This window comes from Panthera leo, chromosome B4 (assembly GCF_018350215.1).
Source record: "Panthera leo isolate Ple1 chromosome B4, P.leo_Ple1_pat1.1, whole genome shotgun sequence".
NCBI classification, from domain to species: Eukaryota; Metazoa; Chordata; class Mammalia; order Carnivora; family Felidae; genus Panthera; species Panthera leo.
The window spans coordinates 48,537,485-48,551,595 of record NC_056685.1 but is presented as its reverse complement, the minus strand read 5'-3'; the positions used below and the strand labels follow the sequence as shown (position 1 = coordinate 48,551,595).

At 37.4% G+C, this 14,111-nt stretch overlaps 1 pseudogene; it reads right to left on the bottom strand.

Moving 5' to 3' along the window:
• Positions 1–424: 424 nt before the first annotated feature.
• Positions 425–14,111, bottom strand: part of LOC122225355 — a 59,478-nt pseudogene continuing 45,791 nt past the window's right edge.

Sequence of the window (14,111 nt, the reverse complement as noted above, 5' to 3'; positions counted from 1 at the left end):
CCTTTGAAAGTGTTTGAGATGGCATGATGAAAGCAGTGTTTTTCTTGATATCTGTGTATACGTGGAATAATTTTCCTCTAGATTGCTCATGTTCTTTTAGTTCTGAGATAGATCTGGCTTACAAGAGTTTTCATGGGCTGGGCGCCTGGATGGCTCAGGAGGTTAAGTACCTGATTTCAGCTCAGGTCATGATCTTGTGGTTCGTGAGTTGGAGCCCCCACCTTTGGGCTCTGTGCCGACAGCTCAGATCCTGGAGCCTGCTTCAGATTCTGTGTCTCCCTCTCTTTCTGCCCCTTCCCCACTTGTGCTCTCTCTCTCTCTCTCAAAAATAAGTAAACAACAACAACAAAAAAGAGTTTTCAGAGGCTATGTAATTTGAAAGGTATTGGGGAAGGAAGTTTTAGAGGTGTGCTTCCTTCCTTTCTTATTTTAAGGTTACATAGGCTGCCTCTTCAAATGTATGATATGGAAGAGGACATCCATGCCGCCATTTAAGGTTGGTTGTGGTTAGTTTAGTTCTACTATTGCTACTTCTCGTTTGGAAGCGAAGGCTTCTCAGACTATAAAAATTATTCAGATTACTACTGTTAGAGAAATGAAAGAGCCTATAGAGGAAATTGTGTTTCAAGTTGTATTGCATTTGGATAGTCAGAGTAATGTCCAGGTATTCAGGATAATCCGAGAAAGTGCTGAGGAAAGAACGTCGTGTCAACACCTACAAATATAATTGTGAAATGGATTTTTGCCCAGGTGTTACTGAGAGTATTTCCTGAAAGTAGGGGGAATCAATGAGTGAGCCCTCCTATAATAGCGAATACTGCTCCTGTTGATAATACATAGTGGAAGTGAGCTACTACATAGCATGTGTCACGAAGAACGATATGTAACGAGGAGCTTGCTAGTACAATGCCTGTTAAGCCCCCTACAGTAAATAGGAAAATAAAGCCTAGGGCTCATAGCGTAGCAGGGAATCATTTAATGTGGCCTCCATGAAGGGTGGCAAGTCAGATATACTTTTACCCCTGTGGAGATAGCAATGATTCTGGTGGCTGATGTGAAGTATGCTCGTGTGTCAACGTCTATTCCCATGGTGAACATGTGGTGAGCGCATACAGTGAAACCTAGGAAGCCAATAGATATTAATGCTCAGACTATTCCTATATAACCAAAGGGCTCTTTTTTGCCTGAGTAATAGGTGACGATGTGTGAAATTATTCTGAAACCTGGCAAGATTAGGATGCAGACTTCGGGTGCCCAAAAAATCAGAACAAGTGCGGACATGGGATAGGACCCCTCCAGCGGGATCAAAGAAGGTGGTGTTTAAGTTTCGGTCTGTTAGTAGTATGGTAATGCCGGCCACTAATACTGGTAGTGGTAGGAGTAGCAAGACGGCAGTAATTAGGTCGGATCAGAAAAATAAAGGTGTCTGATATTGAGATACAGCAGGGGGTTTTGTATTGATAATTGTAGTAATGAAATTAATAGCACCTAAGATTGAAGAAACGCCTGCAAGGTGGAAGGAAAAGAGGGTTAGATCTACAGAGGCTTCAGCATGGGCTAGGCTACCAGCTAGAGGGGGATATACAGTTCATCCAGTGCCTGCACCCGCTTCTACTACCAGTGATGCCAGTAGTAGTAGGAAGGATGGGAGAAGAATAATCTAATGGATTATTTCAAGCCAGTCTCCAATCTTCATCTTAAATGAACCTAATATCAGGTGTTACTAACACTTGGCAGCCAAATAAATGGCAAGGAAATCATAGCTATTTCTCTAAGCAGATTTTGGAGGAATAAAAGATCTAGAAATTTGCCTGTTAGGGAGGAAGATGAGAACATAAAGGTGAGTGTCTGACAAAGTCAATTAAGTACTATGCATCACTATAGTGAGGAGAGCTAATCTTTGTAACCAAGTGTGGGAGTTACAATCCTGAAGAAATGTTACTATCATACAGGCTACCGGATTTGAGATAGAACTCAGAGAATCCTTAGAGAAAAATATATTTTTGCCCTTATGTAGAAAGGCTACTGTAAAATATAATGCATCCTCAATCCAATATGTATATATAGGCTTAAGCATATAAAATTGCCTCTATGTGACTCTTTGACACTCCAAATGGCAATTTCATATGGTTCAAAATAATAAACATGCACACACACACACACATAAGATTATATTTATCAACTTATACGTGCATATCAGGTTTATGACCAGATATCTATCTATCTAATCTTTATATAGACAGACAGAGACAGACAGACAATAGAGGCGGAGAAAGAGAGATAGAAAAGCACTAAAAAATTGGCTTGAGTGTTTATTGTGAAAATATTTTACAAATCAAATGTGTTTTATAATAATAAATTCAGATATAATAATTATTAGATATCTTTTAAATCCTAACAAAACGATTTTTTTTAAAGTAGGCTTCATGCCCAGCACAGAGCCCAAGACAGGGCTTAAACTCACGACCCTGAGATCATGCCCTGAGCTGAGATCAAGAGTCAGTTGTTTAACCAACTGAGCTACCCAGGTCCTCCCCTGCCCCCAGAAAATGATTCTTGTATTTGGGCGCCCAGGTGGTTCAATTGGTTAAGCGCCCAACTTTGGCTCAAGTCATGATCTCGCAGTCCATGAGTTTGAGTCCTGCACAGGCTCTGTGCTGACAGCTCAGAGCCTGGTGCCTGCTTTGGATTCTGTGCTTCCCTCTCTCTCCACCCCTCCCCTGCTCGTGCTCTGTCTGTCTGTCTGTCTGTCTCTCTCTCTCAAAAATAAACATTAAAAAAATTAGAAAAAATCATTCTTATATTTTAAGAATAGTAGAACAAAATTATGTTTTTATAATGACAAATATTCTTTCAAAATTGACTCCTTATGTGAATTTAATTAGACATATATTGAACTGTCTCCCTGTGGCCTTTCATGTTTCCATGTATCCGTGTCCTTTGTGCTACATTCTTTGTAATTTTTTTAAATCTTTATTTACTTTTGAGAGAGAGAGAGACAGAGCACGAGCAGGGGAGGAACAGAGAGAGGAGACACAGAATCCGAAGCAGGCTCCAGGCTCTGAACTGTCAGCACACAGCCCGACACGGCCCTCGAGCCCACAAACTGTGAGATCATGACCTGAGCCAAAGTCAGACGCTCAACCGACTGAGCCACCCAGGCGCCCCACATTCTTTGTAATTTGTTCAGATCTATTCTATAATCTTTTATGTCAATTGAATGTATTCTGCTAGTTAAGTCCTCTGTTTAATTTTTAATATTATTCATTAAATTTTCTCATATGTAGAAATTATTTTGGTTCTTTTTCAAAAATGAGTGACCACTTTTAATAATCTCTTGCTCTTTATTTTTTTTATTCCTGCTTTAATTTATTTAAACATTTCATCTATTCTTACTGTAAATTCTGAGAAGGCAGCTGCCTATAAGCTGGGAAGAAAGTGCTCACCAGGAACCAGGAATTGGCAAGAAGATTAACCTTGGACTTTCCAGCCTCCAGAACTCTGACAAACTAAACTTTTGTTTTTTAAACCCCCCAGTCTATGGTATTTTATTTCGTCAGTATGAGGTGACTACTACAGTGAGCTGATTAACAAGAATTGCAATACATACAAAGGTTTATAGTGAAAGGCAAAAGTTGTGCTTAGTTGAAATGTCCTAAAAATTTTTTTTTAATTTTTATGGTCCTTTTGACATGGTTGTAATCAAGCCTTTGTACGCTTTTCCCAAGAACAGAACAATAACATAATCGCTCCAATCTGTCACTTAAACATGAACTTAAACGTGCTGCATTTCTATCCACAGGCTTTGGTTTGATGGATGGCAAATCAGCACCTTCTATGTCTCATCTCATTCCCTGTCAGCATCACCTGCCTCTGAGGCCCCTGCTGCTGCGGCCACCAGCACTGCACGGGCTCTGATGGGCTTCAGGTTAGCCTGTTTTCTCTCTACAGTCTGTGCTGTGCAATTCTTGCCTCCTGCCCTTGAGCTCCCCGGTTGGCGCTGGGGCATAGGATAGAAGGGTTTGCTCGCAGCCCCAGCGCTTTTGCTTGGACGTGTGGCGGACTTAGATCTTTGAGTTTTGGGAGATAAATTCTTCTCTTTTCTTCTTCCCAAACCAGTTGTCCTGAGAGATTCAGTGATTTATCCAGTCTCCTGAAATATCGTCAAAAATCTGTGCAGTTTTCTTGGTACTAAGCAGTGACAGCCTTTGTAATCACACATACATTGTTCTCACTTCTACGCTACCTCCCTTTTTCTTTCCTCCTTCTTTCCTGAGATTGCGCTCTCTAATAAAATAATCGCACATAGGCTTTTGTCACAAGCTCTGTTTGAAAATCTGTTTGCTTGAAAATCTCTGTTTGCTCAGAAAGATGGTTTTAGAAATGATAAGACATATTTTTAGATGTTTCTAATTTGTTTTTCTCAGCTTATCTTCCACAAAGAGCTATTATTAGCTATTTTAGAGATGAGGGAATTTATTTATTTTCATGTTTTTATTTATTTTTTTTGAGAGAGAGAGAGGCAGAGCACGAGCTGGGGAGGGGCAGAGAGAGAGGGAGACACAGAATCCGCAGGCTCCAGGCTCTGAGCTGTCAGCACAGAACCCGACGTGGGGCTCCAACTCGTGAACCATGAGATCATGACCTGAGCCGAAGTTGGACGCTTAACGACTGAGCCACCCAGGCGCCCCTAGATGAGGGAATTTTAAATCCACCATTTAAAAAGAATCTAAAGTAAGAAAGCCATGAAACTTTCATTAATTGCAGACAAATATTTTTCCAACTTAGAGTTTGAAGCTTAAATGTAAACACTACCCGAGAGATCTTTTCCATTTAGGGAAAGGAAAGGTAGAAGGGAGTTAAACATATTAAGTATATTTTGCCATTAACAAAGGCAAGTATGTCTCTTGTCACATGTTCCGTTGGAATTCAGACAAAGAGGAAATATGTTCTAAACAACACAGGGAAAAAATGTTACAATAAATATGACCTTTTTCTTTTCTTTTTAAGTTTATTTATTTATTTTGAGACGCAGTGTGCAAGACGAGGGTGGTGGGGGGAGGAGCAGAGAGAGAGAGAGAGAGAGAGAGAGAGAGAATCCTATGCAAGCTCCGTGCCGTCAGCACAGAGCCTGATGCAGAGCTTGATGCCGCTAACTGTGAGATCATGATCTTAGATGAAATCAAGAGTCAGATGCTTAACCAACTCTGCCACCCAGGTGCCCCAATGTGACCATTTTCCATCATGAAGTAGCAGCAAGGTGTCATGAGAGGCTTTTGTTGCCTTTTCACCTTCTTGGTTATTTGTAAAGTAACAATTGAGGTTTGGAACTGTCAGGGGAGTAATGGTGAGAACAAATTAATACACAACCTTAGAAAGGTCATTTGACCACTGCTGGCTGAAAATATACAACATGATGAACATTAATGACTTTATACTATTGTGTTAGGGGTATAGAAAACAGCCACCAAAGACAGGTTTCTGGTAGGGATGCTACTTAAATTGATCTGAGTATGACATTCAGAGAACAGGGCATTGAAAGAAAACCTTTATTAAGTTTGAACATCAATGCTAAAATGCAAGATTTTTTCTTAAGTATTCCATCTTTCCCATATTTAAAGAATAATGCAAATGGAATCACAAAAATAATATTCCATTGTATGCGTATACCAAATTATGTTTCTGCATTTGTCGTGATAAAAATTTTGGTTGGTTCCACTTTTTTAGCATTTTGAGTAATATGCCATGAACATTCTATATAAGTTTTTGGTGGACATGTATTTAGATTTCTCTTGGACATATATTTATGAATGAAATTTAACATGGTAAGATACTGTCAAATTATTTTCCAAAATTGCCATATTATTTTACATTCCCACCAGCAATGTATGAGGGTTCCAAATTTGCCACATTATTGCCAACACTTGTTATTATCAGTCTGTTTTTTAATTTTTATCTTTTATTGTCTGTCTGTCTCTTTTTAATTTTTATTTTTTATTGTCTGTTTTTTGATCATAGCCATCCTAGTGGGTGTGAATTGTTATCTCATTGTGGCTTTGACTGGTATTTCCTTAATGACAAATGCATTTGAGCATCTATTTATGGAGTTTTTAATAACTTCTTTATTTTCTTCAGAGAAATGTTTATTCAAATCCTTTGTCCATTTTTAATTGGGTTACTTAACTTTTTATCACTGAGTTGTTATGTACTCTTTACATATTTGGGATACAAGTCCTTTCTCAGATATATGACTTGCAAATATTTTCTCCCTTTCTGTAGTCTCTTTTGTGATGTCTTTCTCTGCTTTGGGTATTATGGTAATACAGGCCTCACACTGAGTTAGGAAGTGTTCCCTCCTCTTCAATTTTTGTGAACGTGTGTAGAATTGATACTATTTCTTCTTTAAAGGTTTGGTAAAATTAATCATGAAGTCATGTGAGCTTGGGACTTTTTAATTACTGGAAATTCCTAAATTACAAATTCAATCTCTTTACTTACTATAGGTCTGTTACAATTTTGTATTTCTTTTTGAATCACTTTTGGTATTTTGTGTTTTTGTAGGAATTTGTCAGTTTCATCTATGTTTTCTAATTTGTTAGCATGTAGTTGTTCACAGTATTCTCCTATAATCCTTTTTCTCCTTACTGCTGTAAGTTCAACGGTAGTGTCCCCTTTATTATTCCTGATTTCAGTAATCTGAGGATCCTGTCTTGATTTCTTGGTCAGTCTAGCTAAGTTTTGTTCATTTTGTTGATCTTTTCAAAGAACCAAGTTCGGTTTTAGGTTTTCTCCGTTGCTTTTCTAATTTCTATTACATTTATTTATGCTCTGACTTTTTCTTAGGTTTTTTTATTTATTTTGAGAGAGAGAGAGAGAGAGAGAGAGAGGGCACTCATGAGCAGGGGAGGGGCAGAGAGAGAGGGAGAGAGAGAGAATCCAAAGCAGGCTCTGAGCTGTCAACACAGAGCCCGACGTGGGGCTCAATCTCATGAACAGTGAAATCATGACCTCAGCTGAAATCAAGAGTGGAATGCTTAACCAACTGAGCCACCCAGGCACCCCTATGCTCTAACTTTTAAGTTTATTTTCTTCTTTTTGCTTGCTTTACATTTAGTTTGCTCTTTTTTCACCCAGTTTTTTAAGGTAGGAGATGAGGCCACTGATTAAAAAATCTTTCTTCTTTTTCAATATAGACAGATGTTCACAGCCATAAATTTCCCTCTAAGCACTGTTTTAGCGGCATTCTATAAGTTTTAGGATGTTGCGTTTTACTTTTCATTCATTTCAAAGAATTTTAAAGCTTTACTTGCTATTTATTCATTGACCCATTGGTTATTTTGAAGTGTGCTGTTTAATTTCCACATTTTTGTGAATTTCTCAAATTTCCCTCTATAACTGATTTCAAATTTAATTCTATTGTGCTTAAAGAGCATACTTTGTGTGATTTCATTATTCTAAGCATACTGAGGCTCGTTTAATAACCTAATATATTGTCTCTCTTGTAGAATATTGTATGTGCAATGAAGAAAAATGTGTATTCTGCTGCTGTTGGATGGAGTGTTCTATAGGTGTTTTTTGGGTCTAACTGGTTCAGAGTATTGTTCAAGTCTTCTGCTTCCTAATTAATCTTCTACTTAGGTGTCCTATCCATTTTTGAAGGTGAGATATTAAATTCTCCAACTATGATTTTGAATTGTCTGTTTCTCTTTTCAGTTTTCACTTACTGTTTATATGGGGTTTTTTTTGCCCCTCATCTTTTTAGCTTTCAAACTATTTTTGTTAATGTTTACTTAGATTTGAGAGATAGAGACAGAGTGCAAGTGGGGCAGAGAGAGAGGGAGACAGAATCCGAGCTGTCAGCACAGAGCCTGAAGTGGAGCTCAAACTCACAAATTGTGAGATCATGACCTGAGCTGAAGTCGGATGCTTAACCGACTGAGCCACCCAGGCATCTCTCTTTCAGCGTTTTGAATGTTCATCTCATTGTCTTTTGCCTCCCTGGTTTCTAATGAGAAGTCAGCTGTTAGCTTTATTAAGAATCTCTTATACACGGTGAACCATTTTCCTCTTGCTGATTTTAAGATTCTTTCTTTGTCTTTTGACAGACTGAATAAATGTGGATCTCCTTGACTTTCCCTTACTTAAAATTTAAGATTCTTAGATGTATAGGTAGATGCTTTTCATTACATTTGGGAAGTTTGTGTCTATGATTTATGCCAATATTGTTTCTGCCCCTCCCTCTCTCTCCTCTGCTCTGGGATTCCCATTTTGCGTATGTTGGTATGCTTGATGGTGTCCCACAGCTCCTTGAGATCTTGTTCATTCGTCTTCAGACATTTTTCTTTCTGTTCCTTAAACTGGGTAATCTCAATCGAGCTACCTTTAAATTTTCCAATTCTTTCTTCTGCAAGCTTGAATCTGTGGTAAACCCCTCTGGTAAATTTTTCATTTCAGTCATTGTACCTTCAATTCTAGAATTTCTATTTGGTTCTTAAAAACATTTTTTAAATTCCTTTATTGATATTCTTTATTTGGTGAAGCATCAATGTCATACTTTCCTTTAATTCTTTAGACATGATTTTCTTCAGTTTTGAATATATTAATAATAGCTAATTTAAAATTTTTGTCTAGTACCTCTAAAATCTGGGTCCCATTAGGGTCAGTTTCTATTTATAACTTTTTTCCTGTGTTTGAACCATAATTTTCCTCTTGGAAAGTGTATATTTGAGAACATATAACGTGGCAAAACTGGAATTCAGGTCTCTTCCCCATGATGTGTTGTTGTTAGTTTTTATTGTTATTGCTGCTGGATTTATCTCTTTATCGGGGTGGGGGTTGTTTAGTGACTTTCCGGGACTAATTCTGAAAAGTCTGTATTCCCTGTGGTGGTCAGCCACTGAAGTCTATTATTAACTAAGTGGTCAGGAAATGATTGGTCAGATACTTTCCTAAATGCCTTGAGCCAGTAAGTCTTCTATCCTTTCTCAAGGAACTTTATTTGTGTTCTGGAACTCCAGTAATGCTCAGGCAATGTATAATTCTGCCTTTGCCTTTACTTCCTGCTTGTACAGGGCCTCAAGACCAACCAGAGATCAGAGATTGGGGCACTTTTGGGTTTTCCTCACATGCGCAAAGCCCTGCTAATATATGTGGACTTCCAAATCCCTGGTAATATATCAGATCTTTTCAAAGACCCCAAGGAACATCTCCTTTTATTTTTCTGTCCAGGCTCTTGTTTGCCCCAACTGATGCTGTAAGTGCCTGTGATATCAAATAATCTTTGTTGGTTGTTTTCCACATACACCCTGGAGGTAGGCTTTTGAGCTCTGATCAGGTCAAATAATGACAATGCCTTTTGAATAAAGATTTTCCAAGAAGCTTTGAGACAGATCAAATAGTGATAATGCTCTGGGGATGGAGCCATTTGAGGAACTCTGAATTTGGCCAGCCTGCCCTCATGCTTCATGGCTCTGAGGCTATTGTTTTACAAGGCCACTGTAGAACTCGGGAGAAGGGCATGGGGTAGGTCAAGCTTAAGAGCCATAAATCTTGTTCTTACTGAGGTTCAGCAATTTATTTTTTTGGAATAAACACTCCTCAAGATTGTTACAAGTCTTCGGTTAATTTTTAGAATTCTGAAAAAGTTGATTTGTATGATTTTTTCTCCCATGTTTTCATTGCTTTTATGAAGGAGTGGACTGACTCTAATATCCCAGACATTCCAAGTCCCTTCATTAGCTCTTATTTTTACCTATTCCCTTCCCAATATTTTAATGACCCAGTTTCTATTTGGGAAAAGGAAGTCTTCCCAATGGATATTAGTCTTGTCTTAGAATTGTTCTGTGCCATTCCAAAAGCAGGAAATAAATATACAATCTTTTAAAATATTTTCCAGATGCAATTATTAACAAATGTCTGTATCAATCAACATGTTCTCTAGCTTATTTGGTATCCTCATTCTCTTCCTTCAACCAATTGTTCTTTGCATTTTTGTAGTGATTGAGTCTTTGAAAAAGAATGATGAATAGTATTGATTCTCACTTTCTATAAAATATATACACATGTGAGTACAAAAATATACACTGTTCCTAATATATTCATTGGCCTGAATCCTTAAGATCTTTCTGGAACACAGATAAAAAAATTCTTCTCCTAGAATTTCATACTACATTTGTTTATAATTATTGTTTCTATATTTTTTAACATTCTTGTATCTGAGAGAATTTATCCTTAGTAGTAAACAAGAAAGATGAAATTTACTGAGTGCTAATTAAATGTCAGTTACTATGATACATAAAATGATTTGTGCATAATAAGTGTTTGATAATTACACTTTGAATAAATACTACTTCACCTATTTTTATTTTAACCTCTTTAACTGTACCCTTAATTTTTGACAGATACACATTGCCCTCAACAAGGAACTAGAAGAATTTGAAAATAAGTTACACTCATAAAATAGTCGAGTGGGTGGGGAAAAAAAAGATGAAAAAGTACTGCTGAAATTAAGAATAGGTTCAAAATAGACTTTGGGAAACTTTAGATATCTCTCAATTTCTACCCCTCCTACTCTCTGCCTCTCCAAAACATCCTTTTGTATGAAATGATATAAAACAACCGGTAAAGATTTGCTCTTGTGGGCCCCCACTGTGATGCCGATCTCAGCACCCAAATTACTTTCTCCTTCTGTCCTATTGTGTATTTGTCACAAGACAATTTGTCATCACCATGCCAGTATTCACAGTCCAAGGCAGCAAAGCCCATGTTCAACGTCATGCTCCATAATTATGTTTGTTTCTATGAAGCCCCTCTGTGCCCACTTAGCATTTTAGATATGGATCCGAATGTGGTAGCAGTTTCTCATAGGTACTGTAATTGCTTCTGTTTTGATTCTGTCCATGTGTTTTAACTAGATTTCATGTAAAACATCTGGAGACACTAATTACTGCCTGTCCTATAAACTTACACTCCTACTTGCCCTGGTGACAGTCATGTCATTAACTGACTCAAAACCAACTCTAATTAATCAACTGACAAATAAAGATGGTCCACCTGCCTATACCAGTCTTAGTCTGAACCCAGCACAAAATAATATCCTTTGCAGCATTGCCTGTGAAAATCTTGGGCACTGATAAGACAGTCTACTTATTTCTTAGGCTAAATTACCAAGGAACACGGAGTACAGTAAAACCTTGGATTGCAAGTAACTTGTTCTGAGAGTGTTCCACAAGATGAACAAGCATTTCCAATAAATTTTAACTTGATAAGCAAGCAACATCTTGCACTACGAGTAGTATGTGATGCTGAACATCACATGATCACAACTGAGACCATGGTTCTTGAAATTCCCTCTCATATACAAGTGCTTTGGATGACAAGCATGTTTCCAGAACGAATTATGCTGGCAAACCAAAGTTTTACTGTAGTTTTATATTTAAAAATCTATATCTAGGTTATCTTCAGGGGTAGATTCAATTCACAAGCCACTCGGGAAAGTCCTGAGTACATGTCTTGTGCCCATCCCCCACACCGAACAGCTTATTAAGGAAGCTGAGTCCTTGCACGGTATTTCACTTTCAAGCAGTTAGCTTTACTGTTTGGCTGCATTCCAATCTGTGTAATTATCCTGTCCTCCCTGTTAAAGAAAAATAAAATCCCACCAAATCATAGTGGTTTTAATTAGGGAAGTTATTCATTACTTCCTCCTTTAAAACAGACAAGGAGCTATCAAATTGTGTTTCACTGCTATATAGCAGTTGTGGTCAAACCAGAGGGGTTGGGTTTAACGATAGTAAGGAGTTTCCTAATTAGTTCCATAATGGACGTTAGAGACCGTCCCATAAAAAGCATTATGGAAGTAGAATGGGGTATTTCTGTACAAATGGGTCCTGCTATATATAGAGAGAAAAAAGTGAAGTTCTATCTACCTTGTTCTGCTTAGGCCCCAAGATTCATGTTAATCAGAGATCTCAATTTTTGTTATTTTATTTTTTAAAAACATTTATTTATTTATTTTGAAAGAGAGAGAGAGAGAGTGAGAGCACACAAGCGGGGGGGGGGGGGGGGGGAGGGAGCAGAGAGAGAATCCTAAGCAGGCTCCACACTTAGCACGGAGCCTGACTGGGTTCCATCTCATGTCTCACGATCATGAGATCATGACCTGAGCTGAAGGCAAGTCAGATGCTCAACTGGCTGAGCCACCCAGGAGCCCTGGATATCTCACATTCTAAATTGCATCCCAACATGCTAAGAAGGCAGAAACCATTAATATATCACACAGAATTTTTAAGGAATGTTTAGTGAACAGCATGTATTTTAAAGGAGCTCATAATTTAAAGAATTTTGCAAAGTGGACGTCCCTTAAAATACTATTTAAATTTATTATAAATTAATAAATGTATTATAATTTACTCACAATTAAATTATTAATTAACAATATTAATAATATAGTCTGTTAATATTAACTGGCAATATTTGTTATTAATTATTAAACTAAGAGCTAATTTATTATTAATTATTAAATTATTGTATATGTTTATTATATATTAATTATTATAAAATCACAAACACGTACGTATAATATATGACAGGCTTAGTGAATGTCTGAGGATTATTATTCTCCTATAATCAGGTGTTTAAAAAATGTAAGCTTGAGGTTTTTCTATTTATTTTACATTAAGAAATTACTTGCTGGTTGTAAAGCGTTAAAACTTTTACAAGATATCATTTCTTTCTAATTATAAATATAATACTCATTGCATAAAACTTCAAAAATCATTATATCACCAACTTGAAAAAGCTAATATGAGCAGTTTGGTGAAGATCTATCCATATTATAATCTGCATCACAATCAACATCCCATTTATTTTTTTATTTCACAACATATCATCAACATTTTACAGGTTGGATGGTATCTTATGCAGCAGTATTGTCTTTGCTTACCAAGTATGAATATGTCACAATTTACAATCTCTGGTTGTTGGAAATGTAGCCTTCTTCAGTTTTTTAACATTCCAAGTAGTGCTTCAACGACCATTTTTCATACGTATCATTGCACTTATCTTTGACAAAGGCTTTGTGTCATCTTTGATTAATTCCATACATATAGACTCCTAAATGGAATTACTGGATGAAATGTATGCCTGTTTTTGTGTGTTTTGGTTTTTAATGCCACTTGCTCTTAAGAAGTTTATAGAAATCTTGCCTGCGTCACTGCCAACAAAGAGACTTATGATTTATTTTTATCTTTTTGTGACCCTGAAAGGCAAAACAGTGGATTTTTTCACATGTGCCCCCCCCCCAAAATTTTTTTAATGTTTATTTATTTTTGAGAGAGAGAGAAAGAGACAGGACATGAGCAGGGGCGGGGCAGAGAGGGAGACATAGAATCTGAAGAAGGCTCCAGACTCTGAGCTGTCAGCACAGAACCCGACAAGGGGCTCTAACTCACGAACCGTGAGATCATGACCTGAGCTGAAGTTGAACGGTTAACTGACTCAGCCACCCAGGCACCCCTGTGCCTGATTTTTTTTAATTAAGTTTTTATTTTAATTCCAGTATAGTTCACATACAGTTCACATATTAGTCTCAGATGTACAATATAGTGAGTCAACAATTCTATACATTATTCAGTGCTCATCATGGCAAGTGTAGTCTTAATCCCCTTTACCTATTTCGCCCAACCTCCAACTAACCTCCCATCTAATATGCTTTATTTTATTTTATTTTATTTTATTTAAATTTTTTTTAACGTTTATTTATTTTTGAGACAGAGAGAGACAGAGCATGAACGGGAGAGGGGCAGAGAGAGAGGGAGACACAGAATCGGAAGCAGGCTCCAGGCTCTGAGCCATCAGCCCAGAGCCCGACGCGGGGCTCAAACTCACGGACCGCGAGATCGTGACCTGAGCTGAAGTCGGACGCTTAACCGACTGAGCCACCCAGGCGCCCCTAATATGCTTTATTTTAAATGAGTACCTTTAGTTAAAGTTATTTTTTCCCACAAGAACATTTTTTACGTGAAGCATACTTCAGAATACATGGTTCTAAAAGATATATATATATAAAACATCCTATCCAAGGAAAATAGAATACACATTTTCTTATGAAG